The sequence below is a fragment of the Nipponia nippon genome, unplaced genomic scaffold (assembly GCF_047370975.1).
Source record: "Nipponia nippon isolate SJK-2023a ecotype South Korea unplaced genomic scaffold, ASM4737097v1 scaffold_8, whole genome shotgun sequence".
Classification (NCBI taxonomy): Eukaryota; Metazoa; Chordata; class Aves; order Pelecaniformes; family Threskiornithidae; genus Nipponia; species Nipponia nippon.
In genome coordinates, this window is record NW_028262402.1 from 32606051 (window position 1) to 32621709 (window position 15659).

The following is a 15659-nucleotide window of genomic DNA, read 5'->3' on the forward strand; positions in this document are numbered from 1 at the left end:
GATTTTTAGCTACAAAAGAGATAGGGTGAATGCAGGGTCATGACAAGTCTTAGAAGATACTAAACGCTCCCGCAAAGCAGTGGCAAATTGTTTTTCTCTGTCTGAGGAGAGTAACACAGTGGAATCAACTGTTTGAAAAGGTTGTGTTGTCTCTGCCCAGTGGTGGTTTTTAAGGATAGAGCAAATAAACAACTCTCAAGAATGAGAAAAGAGTGCTGATCCTGCTTTGGGTCAAGTGCATGGACAAGATGACCTCTTGAGAGCTTCTTCAGGTCTATTTTTTAACATTCGCAGGCAGTGTGGAGTGTGTAGCTGTGATCTCATGGAAATGGAGAGGAGCTACATGCTTATCTTCTTTGCACTTGGAGCTGTGTGTACAGTTCTTTTGGATTCCTTTCACATCCCAGTCTCTTTGTTTAGGTGGCTTGAACTACCATCAGGCAAGGAAAAAAATATCTTTGTACCCTTCCTAGAATTTGTCAGATTGGAATAGGGGAAAAATACACAATGTAGGTCACAGAAAAGCTTCACTCTTCTGTGAAAGAGAATGTTTTAAAGTTACCAGCATATGAATTTGGGACATTATAGCAGGAGTACAGATTAAGCTTCTGCTAAGTGTTCTTTTTAGAATTGCTAGACTAAAAACCATTGATCCTAGAAAATAAAGGACTAACAGACAAGAGGAAAAGCTTTACTATTCGGACTTTTATATATGGAGGATTGTTTTGTGATATAGTGCTTTGTGCTAATTCTGTGTAAACTGATATAAAAGAAAAGCTTTAATACAGCTGTAGATTTACCAAGGTAAGCTTAAAAGACTAGCAGGGGTGGTGCATTGAATGTAACCCTCTGTCCCATGATTCACTGAGACATGGTTCCCTGTTTTATTAAGAGCTAGTTGGTAGACATGTTCCATACCACTTCAGTTACTCTTCTCCCTCACCTGCCATTTTTCTTCAGCCTTGCTGAAGATAAGGAGGAGTGAGGGTGAAGAAGTGCTCCAGTGCTGCTTCTTTCCAGAGCCTGCCGCATCTATGGTTTGTTTGTCTTCAGGTCAGAGGATTGTTTGTAGCAGAGTGTCATGAAGTGACCATAGCACAGGGATGAACCAGCTCTTTTGCGTTTCTGCTACCCTCTCTAAGGTAGCCAGGCCACCAAAAGGGAAAGGACACACTCAAATTGCAGAGCTGCATACTACAGCTCCATTTTTCTTGCACTGTGCATCCTGTCCCATCCCTTTCCCTTGGAAAAGACTGGTACCTTTTCAGGATGTTTTTCTCTCTGAAATGAACATACTGAAAGTGAATGAGCTATTGATGAAGCCAGGGCTCATGTCACATAAGGATACCTCCAGGATAATGGCTGTAGGGGACTAAGGTATGACAAGGTAGGCTTTCATGTGCATAGCACCTCACCATTTACTTATGGCTTTTGAAGCCCCTGCGTTCTGGAGGGGTCAGCCCAGTCCACCTTATGTTACTTAAACAATGCTCTGTCTTTGCTCTATTTTTGTTAAAACTGTGTAACTTAATCAAAATGAATTATTTTTTTCAGATGATCTCCTCAAGTGGTCTCAGTGAGGCCAAAGCAGTGCTATGTAAAAGATGTTTGATGTGATTCATGGTTGAAGGCAAGATGTAAGCGATATCCTTAGTGAGACTTTACAGACACTATTGCCTTCATTTCTGTGAGAAGAGCTTTAGACAGTCTAGTTCATCAGGGAAAACCACAAGCAAATCAATGGTATTTATGTTTTATGGCTTGTAAATATAAGAACATCTCTCCATGTACCATCATAGTTTCCTAATGAAGGATGAGCATTGGGTCCCCATCCATTATGTCACTATTGCTATTAATATCGTTCTTGCTAACACTAGGTTGGAAACGTTTATAGTCATGTAGGATATACATGTGCTTCCACTAGCACGAGTTGATGTCAGTGTTCATTATGTTTCATAGCTCATTGTTCTTGTCAATAGTTTCTGAATCAATGTTTCTACTGCACACAAAATGATGTGCTTTGCACTGAACGCGCTGCACCAAAACCGTGAAGGTCACTAAGGAATCTCAGTGCTCCATTGATTTAGATTTGCTTGCTGCCTGGCTCCTTCAGGCTTTGGTGACGTCCTCATCCCACAGGGGATGCCCAAGCTGCATGCCAAACCACAGGAAGAAATCTCCCATGTGTGAGCAGAAGGGAGTTATCAAGGTCCACAGACTGTGCTGAGCTATACAACTCTTCGGGTTAAACGCAACCACTCTCATGCAGATGCAAATCCCTATCATCTGAAACCATACCTCTTAGTAAATTTCATCAGAAGGTCCGGTAGACTCTAGCTTCGTCATCTGGCTCCTGCTGGTTCCCCATCTCCAGTTAAACCTCCTCAGCAGCTTCTACATGGCTCCTTGTTTGCCTGTTTTTCAGAGCTTTTTTACTTTTCTTATGAGGGCACCAACCAAATTCATCCATGAGATTAGTGTGCTAGGGGGCATGTCTTGATAGTTAAGGCAAACGCAAAACGTAGCTCCAGAGTCCCTGGTAGATCTTCTCAGCCCACAGTGTGCTGTGCAAAGCCCAAGCCAGGGCAAGCGAGCAATTGCTCAGACCTGTGCTTGTCTATCAGTGCTGCAAAGGCACTCTTGAATCACAGGGTGAATGTATGTCAAGACTACAAAGGGAGAGTGTGATATTCAGAAAGCGGGTCATCACCTTGCTCTCCACGGTGGTATGGAGCAGAGCTTCCTTCCAAATCCATAGCAGATCTGCCTTTACTGACATGAGAAATGAACTGATCATCCCCTGCACCAAGGACATTCCCAAAACACCTAGAACTCTTGAAAAGATCTCTTTTTTCTGGATTTCCTTTCCCTGATTCATCAACCATGCCTCCGTGCCCTCTGGGGACACACTTTTCATATGTCTCTCTCACGCCAGTCTGTGTTTTAGAAAGAGACTGTATTTCCTGTGAGCCTTCATGCCATCCATCCACCACAGCCTGCATACACAGGCAAGGTAATTGCTTATAGAAGGCCACATCTGTGATGGGTGCTATATACACAAAGGTGGGGCCTTGATTTCCATTCCCTTTCTTAATTGTCAGTGTTTGGTAACTACAGAAATTAATGCTGCCATCCAAAGGGTGCTCTTGGGACTGCTCTGGGCAGACTCTGACTGTCTTACCTCCCAAAGACCTTTCATTACTTAGCCCCGGAGCGGTTGTCTCCCACTATTCATTTTTTGTGTGCCCCCACTAAATGCAATTGCAGCTAAATTACAGGTTTTTAATGAACGCATAATGGGAGCTTGTTTTTTCATTCCTCTGTGTGCATATGTGTGCATGGAAGCAACAAAGACAGAATGGGAGAGAGCAAGTGTGAAGCTTGTGTTAGTAAACAAAAATCCTGGAAAAATCAGCGCTACTGCTTTCAGGAACCAAGCACATGGATGAGGAAACATGCACAGTGCTCTGCCCTCCTTTTAGCTATGCCACAACTCAAATTTATGTTTGATTTGGCTCAGACCTTCAGCCCAGCAACATGGCAGGGACCAAAAGCAGCAGTGGTACAGACAGCTATACCCCAAAAAGCTCAGGAGCTGGGTCTTTTTCCAGGTCAGAAAACAGCTATAGGCTAGATGTGCTCTTCTGGGTAGAAAAAGTCAGAACACCAGCCAGTGACCCTCATGTGACAACCTACTGTATGGCGCAGGTGTCTGCATACTGTCCTCAACCCTTAAACAAAGATGCAAACAGCTGAAGTTTGATATCAGCTACTTCTACATAAAAAGAAAAAGAAAACACTTTTGTGTTCAGTCTGTCAGCTCTTAGAACAAAGCAAGACGAAGGGTCTTCCAGGCAGAGATGGGGCCCTTACCACCTGTTCCACCTGAAGCGGTGGGGAAACCCTCAGCAGCTGTCCTGAGGAAAGACCCAGGCGCTTGTGAACGCAGACTCCATCCCTTGCTTTTGCCTGTCGAGCACTGGGCTGGAAGCATCTGCACTAGAAAGGAGAGCACTACAGCCTCACACTTTGACACTTACACTCCATCCTGTAAAAGCCTATTATTTAGGATTTATGTGAGTGAAGTGAAATTCATCCCGTGTGGAATGTTAGCGAAATCCTCCGTGCTTTCTCTCTGAGTTTTACATGAATCCAGATGTTCTGATGCACTGAGAAGGACAGGCTCATATGTGTGCCCTCTTTATTCCATTGAAACTTCAGAGGCAGGACTGGATTTTAGACTAGCATGATATAGATCTGTACAGAGATAAGGGCATGCAAGAAATCCTACTTTCCTCTCTCGTTTTGCTCTTGGCTCATCTGAGCCACCTGCCTCACATTGTCAGAGACTCCAGACTCCTCCTGAGAGGTCTGGCTCCTCGGGCAGCTCTACGGGGGCTGCAGGTCACCCACTGGACAGACTTGAAACCAAATTACTATGTAGCTTAGACTGCAGGATATTCCAGTGAAGAGTGAATCTCTTTTTGACTTTTAGATAAGCACATAGATTACATTTATTAAAGCATTGTGAGGCAACTTAGATTAAATGCCTCAGAGGTCAATGCAGACTCCTCTCTCTGTCTGTTGTGTTGTGAGTAAAAGTGGATTACACCATTTCCTAATGAGCCAAAAGGGACAGAAATAATGGTGGGATAATCAGAGCAATTCGGCTTTAGCAGAATCAGAGCCTTAGTCAGACGTGAAAGATTACAACAAGGCAAGAAAATGCCTCTACGAGAGTTCAGTCTTCCAATGGTATCTGTCAAAATAATGTCACTGACTGCCCATCCTTCTGACCATGTTCCCTGCTTCAGATGCCATGCTGCTGACCATGGAGGTCCCACTGTACCTTCCAGGCAGCCCTGTAAGGTGTCTGCACACCTGGGAACACCTCACAAAGTTTGACTTGAAGCCTGCTATCAGTCCAGATAGCCCAGGATGATAGGAGACCAAAGCTATATTTTTTATCCTCATCCTTGAAAATCTGAAATTCAGAATTGGATCCAGACTGTAAAGCATGAGCCTTGTTGCCTATCTTCTGTTTGCCCTACCAGGGTGAAACAGGGATGCAGTTGTACAGAAGTAAATATAAGCCTAAGAAATCATTTAACTTTTGTAATCATTTCCTGTCACAAGTCTGTTCTTCTTAAGGGTTTTGGTGATTTTTTCCCATTCCCTTTCATCTCAAGTCAGTCCATCAAAAGCATTCTCCCTCGCTATACTAAAGCATTAATGCTGAAAACATCATCAAACATACACAATTTTTTGTGTGCTTCACATGTAAACTTTTCAGAAGGGCATTTATAAAGAAAAGCTAATGGCACCTCAAATGCAGACCACAGACTGAAGTACGTCCATGTGCTTTGGAAAGGTCCTAAATCTTGAAGAAAGATCCTAGGAAACACTATAATCAAACCAAGACCTCTGGGTTATATTCTCAGAATACAAAGGAAAGAATATGATTTAGATTTGAAGCCTCTCTCTCTCTCTCTCGGAGGTATATCACAGTCAGCCATAGTTACACATTTGCTCATTGGATGAATACAGTTCTTTGAATCATGTCTGTATATGAATTACCTTTGTCTCTCAAAAAAAGGCCATTAGTGAGTTGCTGAGGGTTTGTCCTGGTGGGTCCTAACACAATTCAGCACAATTTAACTGTTTTGCATATGTGTATCCCAAACACTTTCATAACAATCTCCATGTAAGGAGTAGAAGCCATATGGGGATAATTGCAACATAATTTTCCCTGAGCTGGATTTCCTTATTCTCTATTAAAAAACAAAATGCTGCTCTTGCCTGCTTCTCCTTGGGTCTGTCCTCACCAACACCCCTACTCCAAAAGCGTCACTGGGACTGCTGGGACTGCTGTCCCCCAGGGGACAACTGCTGCCCTCTTGGTCACAACTGAAAGCTCCAGAGCCTGCTTCTAAGCCCACTCTTCGAGGACTGGACACTCTCAGCTGGGCTCAGGTATCCAAAAAGATGCAGCACAGGTTCGTCGCACAGGTTTCTTTATCCAGGGCGACAACATAGTTTCAGGCATGTACCAGTGACAGTGCCATCCACTCCCCCAAAAGCCTGAAGACAGAGGCCAAACTGCGCTCTCCCTTAAAATACAGTTAACTGGTTCCTCAGACATAATATTGCATGTTCTCCTATTACTTATAATCTCACATTAGGCATCTTTCATGAACTTTTTAACTGATTAGTTACTTTATCCCTATCCTAAGCTCACATTAAAATGTCAACTATTATCAACATCAGGTGTCCAGTTCTTGCTGACAGCTTAGTCTCTGCACCCTCCTGCAGTATCACAAGTCTTGCATAGCCCTGGTTAATCCTTGAACGGACTACAGACATCCTGTTCATTAGTCTATTCTTAGTTAAACTCTCACGCTACTCATTGCTGTGGTTGTCCAGGTACTATAATTAAATTTCATATTTTTCAGGTTTTTGTAGCACTGCTTTAACTTCAGTTGCAATGAAATTTGTGGAGCAAGGGACAAGAGACAGAGAGAGAAAATGAGCTGTTTTCTCTGTAAAAGATATTGTTAGCTGCCCTCCTGGTAGTTGGAAGGAGTAGAGATAAGTGCTCCAATGCTTTTTAAAGCTTTTAGTGTCCTGGGCAGAACTTCATCTACCTTTAACACTGTCACATGGCTTACTAGAAAGTTTTGCTTTTTGTGATCTATAAAGCAAAATAGCTTGTGTGTTTCAAAGTTCAACTGCAACACCTCTGGTTTAACTGCATTAATATCTGTATAATATAATAACAGTGGGGAAAAGTTACCAGCTATGCAAGAATAATGATAGTCTGTTTCTGAGCAATTTCAGATGCTTTGTGAATTGTTATGAAAGCCATGAGGACACGACAATGACAGCTTAAATGCTGAACTCTTTATACCTTTTTCTGTCCCTTCAAAGTTAAATCAAAATTAAACTATACAAATTAATTTTGGAAACCAGCAACATAAAAGCTGATGCTTCTCATCTCTTGGACTGACTTCTCAAGTTAGTTCATCAGCCCCAGGCAGGAGATAATATGTTCTGCCTGAGTGCATGTGAGTGAGCAAATATTTTGGTTTTAAACTCTTTTTTTCAGACATATGATTTTTAGGAAAGAAAAATTCCTGGTTCCCACAATTTGTCTTTGACCAACTCTGTTGAGAGAAGACAATGCAAGCCGTCAAACCATGTCTTGTCTGTAAGCAGAACCCAGGGAAGGGATTACTCTTAAGCAAGTCCATGACTGAGAGATCTCTCCAGCCTAGATGATGGAATTACGTAAGTTTAATTTCACCTCACTTGGTTGTGTGAAGTCCTTAAGTGATAATTGCGTATGAGAAGTCCTCTCATTATATTCTGTACAAAGATTAGCATTCCTGACCATGAAAGAAAATTTGAGGATAAATCACTGCAAAAGATCCCATTACTTTTGGAACAGTATGAAGAAGAGGCTGATAACTGCACTCTAATGTCATCAGTATAGATTTCTCACAGTTACATTATCATCAAGGGAGCAATTTTGAAACTATTTTCCCGATCAAAAGGAAAATTTTCAATTGCAAAAATATTATAGCTCATTAAATAAGGATGTGAATGTCACTTTAACATAACCAAACTTAGTTCATTTTGAAGCTACAGTTGTCATTTGGTGTGCAATTCTCTCAAAATGGTAATAATATATGACAAAAATTAGCAAAAACATTTTGAAAGCCCTTTATCAATGTCTTTTATCTCTCAAGCCTGCAAGTGAACCATTACAAGCACATGCCACACTTATATATATGCAAATAAGGAAGGTACCAATAGATGGCAGTTGATAAAAGTTGGCATCATTTTTGGGTTTTGTCAGACCAATGCATGTAGCAGCCGTGCACAGCAAACAGCATCCTCCAGCTGCTCTTTGCATTAACATTTAAGAGAGCATGTGTGTGTGTGTTCATTTGTGTTTCCTTTTGCACGAGTCCATCACACCTAAACTGGAAGATGTCTGCCCAGTGCTATCAAATTTAGGAAGTGAATCTGGTTGCATAGTTCTTACCTAAACCAAAAAATTAGCATAAATTTCAACCAAAAGGCCTCTGCCACTAATAATATTACTGTGCACAAGTCTGTGCCTTTTCATTCAGAGGATCAAAATAATTTTTCAAATATAATAACCCAGTGGATGTTTTCCATGGGGCATTCTGTATATAGTTATGACATATCAAGGAGACTCAAAAGAGAGGAAGAGTGCCTCAAGAACTTGCTGTACACATACAGAAAATTAGTCTTAATAATTGTCTTAAACAGCCCGCTTCATTTTGGAATAGACCTCCATTTGCTAAGATAGAAAATTTGAACACAGATGAGTTCTTTCATATCACAAATATTAGGTATTTTCCTGTGGTTTAATAATCCACCACCCCCATGCTAACTAGGTTTATAGTTCAATATGCTAGTAGTTTGCTTATTGTTACTATCTCGCTTTGTTTTCTAGTTTTTCCTCTTATATATTCAACCCTTACTCACCACAGAGCATGGCTTGGTGTACATACTCCAAGCAATACAGTTATGGAAGATTTGCAGAAAAAACCCAAACCATTTAAATGGACATTTTATCCCTTACCAGACTGCCTGGCACACCTACCTAATCAGGGCACCCTCCTTTTCTGAGTGGAGGCACAAGAGTCTCACTGGTTGGAACTAGAAATATCAATATGCATGTAGCTATATCATTCATGTCTATGATACACTATAACTATACGTTTATATACTATAAATATTTCTGGTTATCCAATATGCATTTATTCTATATGTTTAGATTTATTTCTATTTTATGTTTATCCTAACTATGTTTATATTTACATACAAGATTTTTCTCTCTTCTCATCCAGTTAGATCTGCTCACTTTGTAAACACTTAGTATTGCTCCCAGTTTTGACCACTGGTAGTAAGGATTACTGGAATTGGCAGAACTGTTTGGTTGTAATGTTTGATAAAACAAGTAAGGAAGAAGCAGGGACATTTCTGGATTATTAGAACAAGCTGCACCCTCAGTTTTGTAGCTGTTTTTAACTTCAGCCTCTTTCTCTTCATTTTGCTGCCTTTAATTCTAGTTCCTCCCTGCTTCACAACTGGTAAACTGACGCCTATGATTCTGTCACAGCTCCCATCCTATTGCATGCTTATCTTTCAGGAAGAGCAGATGTTCCCATATGTGCCCTATCTTTATCCTCTGATGCTTTTGCTTTGCAAACAGAAGATTGTATTTCCATTGCCCTCTGTGTCTGAAGAAAAAGATACAACACTACGGAGTTTTTCTGTGTTGCTAATCAATGGGGTTTGTAGGCAACCAAGATGATCCCTTTCCTACCTTGTCCCCATTACTACTATTCCCAGGCATTTTCCCTTGGCATTTGTTCTTTATCTCCTCTCCCCTCCTCTAATCTTCAATCTCCCTGGTTTTTGCTTTCAGCTTCTCAGTCTGATGAAGTAACAAGAACTTGCAAATGTGTACAAAAGGTATGACCCCACTTTGTTGGTTTTCTCCCCACCTTTTTGGCACTGCCTCCTACCAATGTGTGCTGCTGCAGGAAAGCTCTGGGCAGGACCTTGAGGATAAGCCACAGGTGCCATATGGGATTAACTCCTGCCTGATTTCCACACAGGCAGATCTGTGGCTGGGGGAGTGGCCTGTCACAGTTTTTTGGAGGTCAATACAAGCACAGCTCCTTTGGGATGCACCTGCAGTCAAGATGTGACTCTGAACTCACCACAGGCAGTGTTTGGTGGCCCAGTGGTCCCTCTATCCAAAACCAGGTCCTGTCCCTCCTTGTGCTCCCCAAAACCATTCCCAGCACTGCTCTGCATCGACGCCTTGTCAGCCGAAATCCAGAGTTTGTTCCTAAGCAAACTCAGATTAAACTCTTACTTCTGCACCCCAGGTATCTCTTCTCCTTCAGCGCATGGGGGTCGAGCGCTGAAAGGTCTCCTAATATGGACTATCTCAATGACAACACATTTCTTCACCTGTTAGTAGAGACAGTGTTGGGAGACTTATTCATGTGAGTAAAGTTGATCATAATTGTAAGTTATGGGATGTTTTGCGCCTTTGGCCCAGCTCCTTGAACACACTGGCCAGCTGGCGGTGGCAAGGAGTACAGCACAACAGGACTGCATCTGCAGAGCAATCCACAGGATGCAAAGGACCTGAAGTCCACACTACATACATTACAGGGGCTTTATTTCATATTAGCTGTAGTCTGGGGCTGTGGGCTGGACACCCATTAGTGGCTGATACTCATCTTCTTCTTGCTCCGTTTCCTTGATGATAGTGCCCTGCCGTGAGAACCAAACTGTGGTAAATAGGGGCAAACAGGAAACTTGCTTCAAAGCACACATCCCAGATGAAATATTATGAGAATATAGGGTCATTTAACAACCTAAAGCAACCAAAATTTTCTCTCACACTATATGGGAGCCTGGGTTCGAAATACTCTTCCAGATCTATCCTTAGCTCTTTCTTGCTGCCATTATTTACTACAGAATCCTTTTGTTCTGATATTTATTCCATAAAGCATTTCCAGATACAGCTGGCATCAGGAATGCTGCACAAAATAAAGTCATATTGGAGATTTCTTTCATAAATAGAACATAAGCCCAATATTATCCCTGCCTAGGCTATTATGAAAAGTTAGGCCTTTTATGAAATTTCCATAACATAACAGCTTAAACTGACTTCTGCACTTTGTGTTATGGTAGAGAATACACATAGACGGCAGGGCCTCATCTGGTATTCAACTACTGCACCCAGCACCCCCTCCCACAAAGGATATTGCAGAATTAGACAGGGGTCAGAGCAGGGCACTGAAAATGATTAAGCACATGAGAAAACTGTTTAGGAAGATAGATTAAAAAGACTGACATTGTTTATTTGTGAAAGGCTGTGAATAAGAGAAGACATGATAAGAGCATACAAAATAATGAATGTTATAGAGAAAGCACAGCAGAAACCTCTATCCTTCCTGTCTCATAACACATGTGACAATGAAGCATTCAAAGAAATCAAAAGGTGGCAAATTCAGACCTGATAAAAGGAAATATTATCCCATACAAAACATAATTAGGCTGTGGAAGCCATTACCACTGACTGCCCTGCTGACCAAGAATGTAGTTCAAAGTTAAGGTTCAAAAAGAAAAGAGCATGTGTTCTTTGTATAATAAGCTATATAATAGTAATGCAAAAGCGGGGAAAAAAGGTGTCAGAAAATTTTAAGTATTTCAGAGATGCAAACCACTCAGTAGCTAATAGGACTAGGATGAGACAGGCTATGCTGTTTCCTATCTGCTTTTCACTGGGTTTCGTTAACCTTCCAGAAAACACATGGATTGGCCTCTCATACAGTGCATCCATCTGGCATCACATATGGAAAACAAAATACAGGGCACCTGAAATTAATACATCAGGCTGTGAACTTCAGTGCTAAGGAACCTGTGGTTACTACCGTCTTTGCCTGCTTAGCTGCAGCGAGGGTAACTGCCAGCATGCAGAGCACAGCATCTTAAATTGCAGTGGCTCAATTTAACACAGCTTATCTGAATGCACTCTGAGACAATATGAGGCAAAATGCTGACTCACTTCGTTGCCACTTCATGCAGATTTCATATCACAGAAAAGGTCTTTTCTGCTCTTCTTGCTGATATCAGTTGGAGGAGACACAGATCTGTTTTTTACAGCTTGAGGTCCTTCACTACAAGGATCCCTCGGAACGGCCTTTCCAGCATCAGGTCCATAGCCTCCCACACCTCATGGACATGCAACAGTGGTTAAAAGTGAGAAAAAAAGTCCCTAAAGCTATAGCAGAAGATAAAGGTTGCAGTTATTTTGGCATGGAACTTAAAGATTTTTATCAATTCAGAATCCTAAAGGCAGGATGTTATAATTTATCTATCCCCAGAGTTTGCTTTGCACACAGAAATTTGTTCCATTAACACCTTAAATAAACCTTTTATTTAAAACCATGCAATGCTGGTGCTCTTCCAGCTCTTCCAGCATTTCCCTGGTTCTATTCTTCAATGGTTGCCTGATTTCTAGGCAGAGAACCAGCCTCAGGAGGAGATGTGGAAAGAGACAAATGTGCCTTGGGAGGAGGGAGGAAAACTTTTGTGGCTTAGAAAAGAAAGAGTGAGAATGAGAGCAAGTGACCTATGGGGACAACTCAGTTCCTTGGGAATCTTGCCCATTGTCAAGATGAAGATTCTCTTTTGGGCAAGGTGAATATAGGCTTATATGTGAACAGGAATCACACATTTCTCTTATATGTGAAAAAGACATTTATGATCTGGGCTGTGGATTTTGGATGAGACAGCAATTCAGTGGTGCTCTCAATGCAGTGATTTGGAAGAAGGTAGGGAGGTGAGCAATATGACTTGCATCTGCACAATGTATGTTAAAACAAGAGTCAGCCGGACTCTCTCTATCAAGCAATTTTATTAATATTAGCATAGAATCATAGAATTGTCAAGGTTGGAAAAGACCCTTAAGATCATTGAGGCCAACTGTCAGCCTACCACTGCCAAGTCCATCTATACCATGTCTTCAAGCACCGTATCTATCCGTTCTTTAAATACCTCCAGGGATGGAGGCATGCAGATGGCCTGGTGAGCACAGTGCAATTAAATAGGTGTCTGAGAACAGAGGAGCAAAATAAATAATCCTTTCCTTCTTCCAGCATGGATGCATGAAACAGCTTGAGACAACTCAAGATACTTGAGACTACTGAGTCTTTCCCTCAATCATTGTTGAGGGATTATTCATTTTAGGAAAACACAGTGGAAGCCCTTGACATATTTTAGATTATTTGATATATTATATTTATGTACATGTTGTATATTAGTGATTACTTCAGTACAGTTTATTTTGACCTGCACCAGAATAATTAAGAGTTACTGAACTACTTAAAGCTTTTTATAAATATGGTTCAGGTTTTTCAACCTGCTGCTTGCTTTGGAGCAGGTTTTGGTGATTATTATGTATTTGGTTTATAGATTTTGTTAATGAAAAACTCCATGAAGTCAGTCTTGCTTTTATAATAGAAATCAGCATCTATTTTGAAAATCATAACATAGACAAAATGAGCACTATTTGATTTAGAATATTTAGAAATAGTTGTTTTCAGCTCCAATTTTAACTGAAATTTTCTTTTTCATGCCAGAAACAAAAATGCCCCTTTAATCTTTTGACTTGTGATGAATGAAAGACAAGTAGACCAGGGAAAATTGGTTTCAATCAGCCACATGGTACAGTTGAAATAGAGTAATTTTCCAAATCAGCCTAAGGATCTTGGGCTAAAGTTCAGGAGTTGTCAAAGTATGGGATCAAATGAAGACGAGAATTAGTGTATTAGACAAATGCTTCTTAGAATTTCAGCTCTTCCTTTGTAGTATAGACTAGACTAGACTAGACTAGACTAGACTAGACTAGACTATTTCAGTTGGAAGGGACCTACAACGATCGTCTAGTCCAACTGCTTGACCAATTCAGGGCTGACCAAAAGTTAAAGCATGGTATTGAGGGCATTGTCCAAATGCCTCTTAAACACTGACAGGCATGGGGCATCAGCCACCTTTCTAGGAAGCCTGTTCCAGTGTTTGACCACCTCTTGGTAAAGAAATGATTCCTAATACCCAGTCTAAATCTCCCCTCCCACAGCTTTGAACCATTCTCATGTGTCCTATCACTGGATCCCAGGGAGAAGAAATCAGCACCTCCCTCTTCACTTCCCCTCCTCAGGAAGCTGTGGAGAGCAATGAGGTCACCCCTCAGCCTCCTTCTCTCCAAACTAGACAAACCCAGAGCCTTCAGCTGCTCCTCACAGGACATGCCTTCCAGCCCTGTCACCAGCTTTGTTGCCCTCCTCTGGATACATTCAAGGACCTTCACATTCTTCTTAAATTGTGTGGCCCAGAACTGCACACAGAACTCAAGGTGAGGCTGCACCAATGCTGAATATAGCAGGATAACCACCTCTTTGGACCAGCTTGTTATGCTGTCTTTAATGCACCTCAGGATGTGGTTTGCTCTCCTGGCTGCCAGGGCACACTGCTGGCTCATATTCAGCCTGCTGTCAACCAGCACCCCCAGATCCCTTTCTGCAGGGCTGCTCTCCAGCCACTCCTCTCCCAATTTATGCTTGTGCCCAGCGTTACTCCATCCTATGTGCAGAATCTGTCATTTGGACTTGTTAAATTTCATCCCATTAATCATTGCCCAATGCTCCAATCTATCTAGATCCCGCTGCAAGGCCTCTGGTCCTTCAAGAGAGCCAACAGCACCTCCCAGTTTGGTATCATCAGGAAACGTGCTAACGGTGCATTCAACTCCTGCATCCAGACCATTGATAAATATATTGAACAGAACTGTTCCTGGAATTGAGCCCTGCGGAACACCGCTGGTGACTGGCCACCAGCCAGATGTAGCCCCATTCATGACAACCCTTTGAGCCTGGCCGTTCATCCAGATCTTCACTCAGTGCACTGTAAACTCGCTCATCCCACAGTTGGACAACTTCTTCAAAAGGATGCTATGAGGCACAGTATCAAAAACCTTACTAAAATTCAGAAAAGCTACATCCACTGCTTTCCCTTCATCCACTAGGCAGGTGACCTTATCATAGAAGGATATCAAATTAGTTAAACAGGACTTTCCCTTTGTGAACCCATGTTGACCATGCCTGATGATTGAATTATTTTTTAAATAATATTCTTCATAATTTTTCCAGGAACTGAGGTTAGACTAACAGGTAATAAATCATTTTTTAAAAAGTTTAGATAAGTGAGAAGAGAATGTATTTACAGTCTGTCATTTATGATAAATAGATATCACAGACTGTTTCCAAGAATGGCATTGACATGTTTTCTTACCTGTGAATGATAAGCTCCTCTACAGGAGTGGAGTCCACATAACGTTGCTGAAAAAACTAAATGATTGTTGCTCATTTCAAACGAATCAGAGAAGGCTCCTGCATGCTGTGTGCTGAGTAGCCTGCTCTGCTGTTCCACCTGAATGAAACTGAGCTCCACCATCCCCATCTAAGTTATTGGTATTTGTCATAATTAATGAGTAGACATCGTATATGAGGTTATTTTTTCCTCTGGTTCAGAGAAAGTCTCATTTTCTTAGAATACCATAGCTCATATAAATGAACACAATGATATTCTGTTCTTCAGAGCCAACACTTTATCTATCGTCTTTTGAAAGAAGAGAGAGGAAGAGAGGGAGAATTCCCATTCACAGCAGTTTTTCTCACACTCAGCTCTTTCTAAAACAAAATCAAATTGTTGATCTCAAGCCACCTGGTAGTATCCTTTAAAGAAATCTTCCCAGTATGTTTTCATACCCTCCCAGAGAGATGGAGTTCCTGGAATATTTTATCAGTTCAGTGGGAACTGGGAGGCTAAGGAATATAAAAGACACAGTGTTCTTTCTGCCAAATTCTTCCTGTTTTGATAGTACCATCCTTTATGAAAATAGAAGGTCTTCAGTTTCTGCTGATTCAGGGTCTTGGACTAGCTGTGTAATTTAGACTCCAGTTTGAAAGAGAGATCTCCGTCTGTGTACACAGACAATGAAAATAAATGGGCAGAGGGGCTGGTTCTTATACATTGTGTAA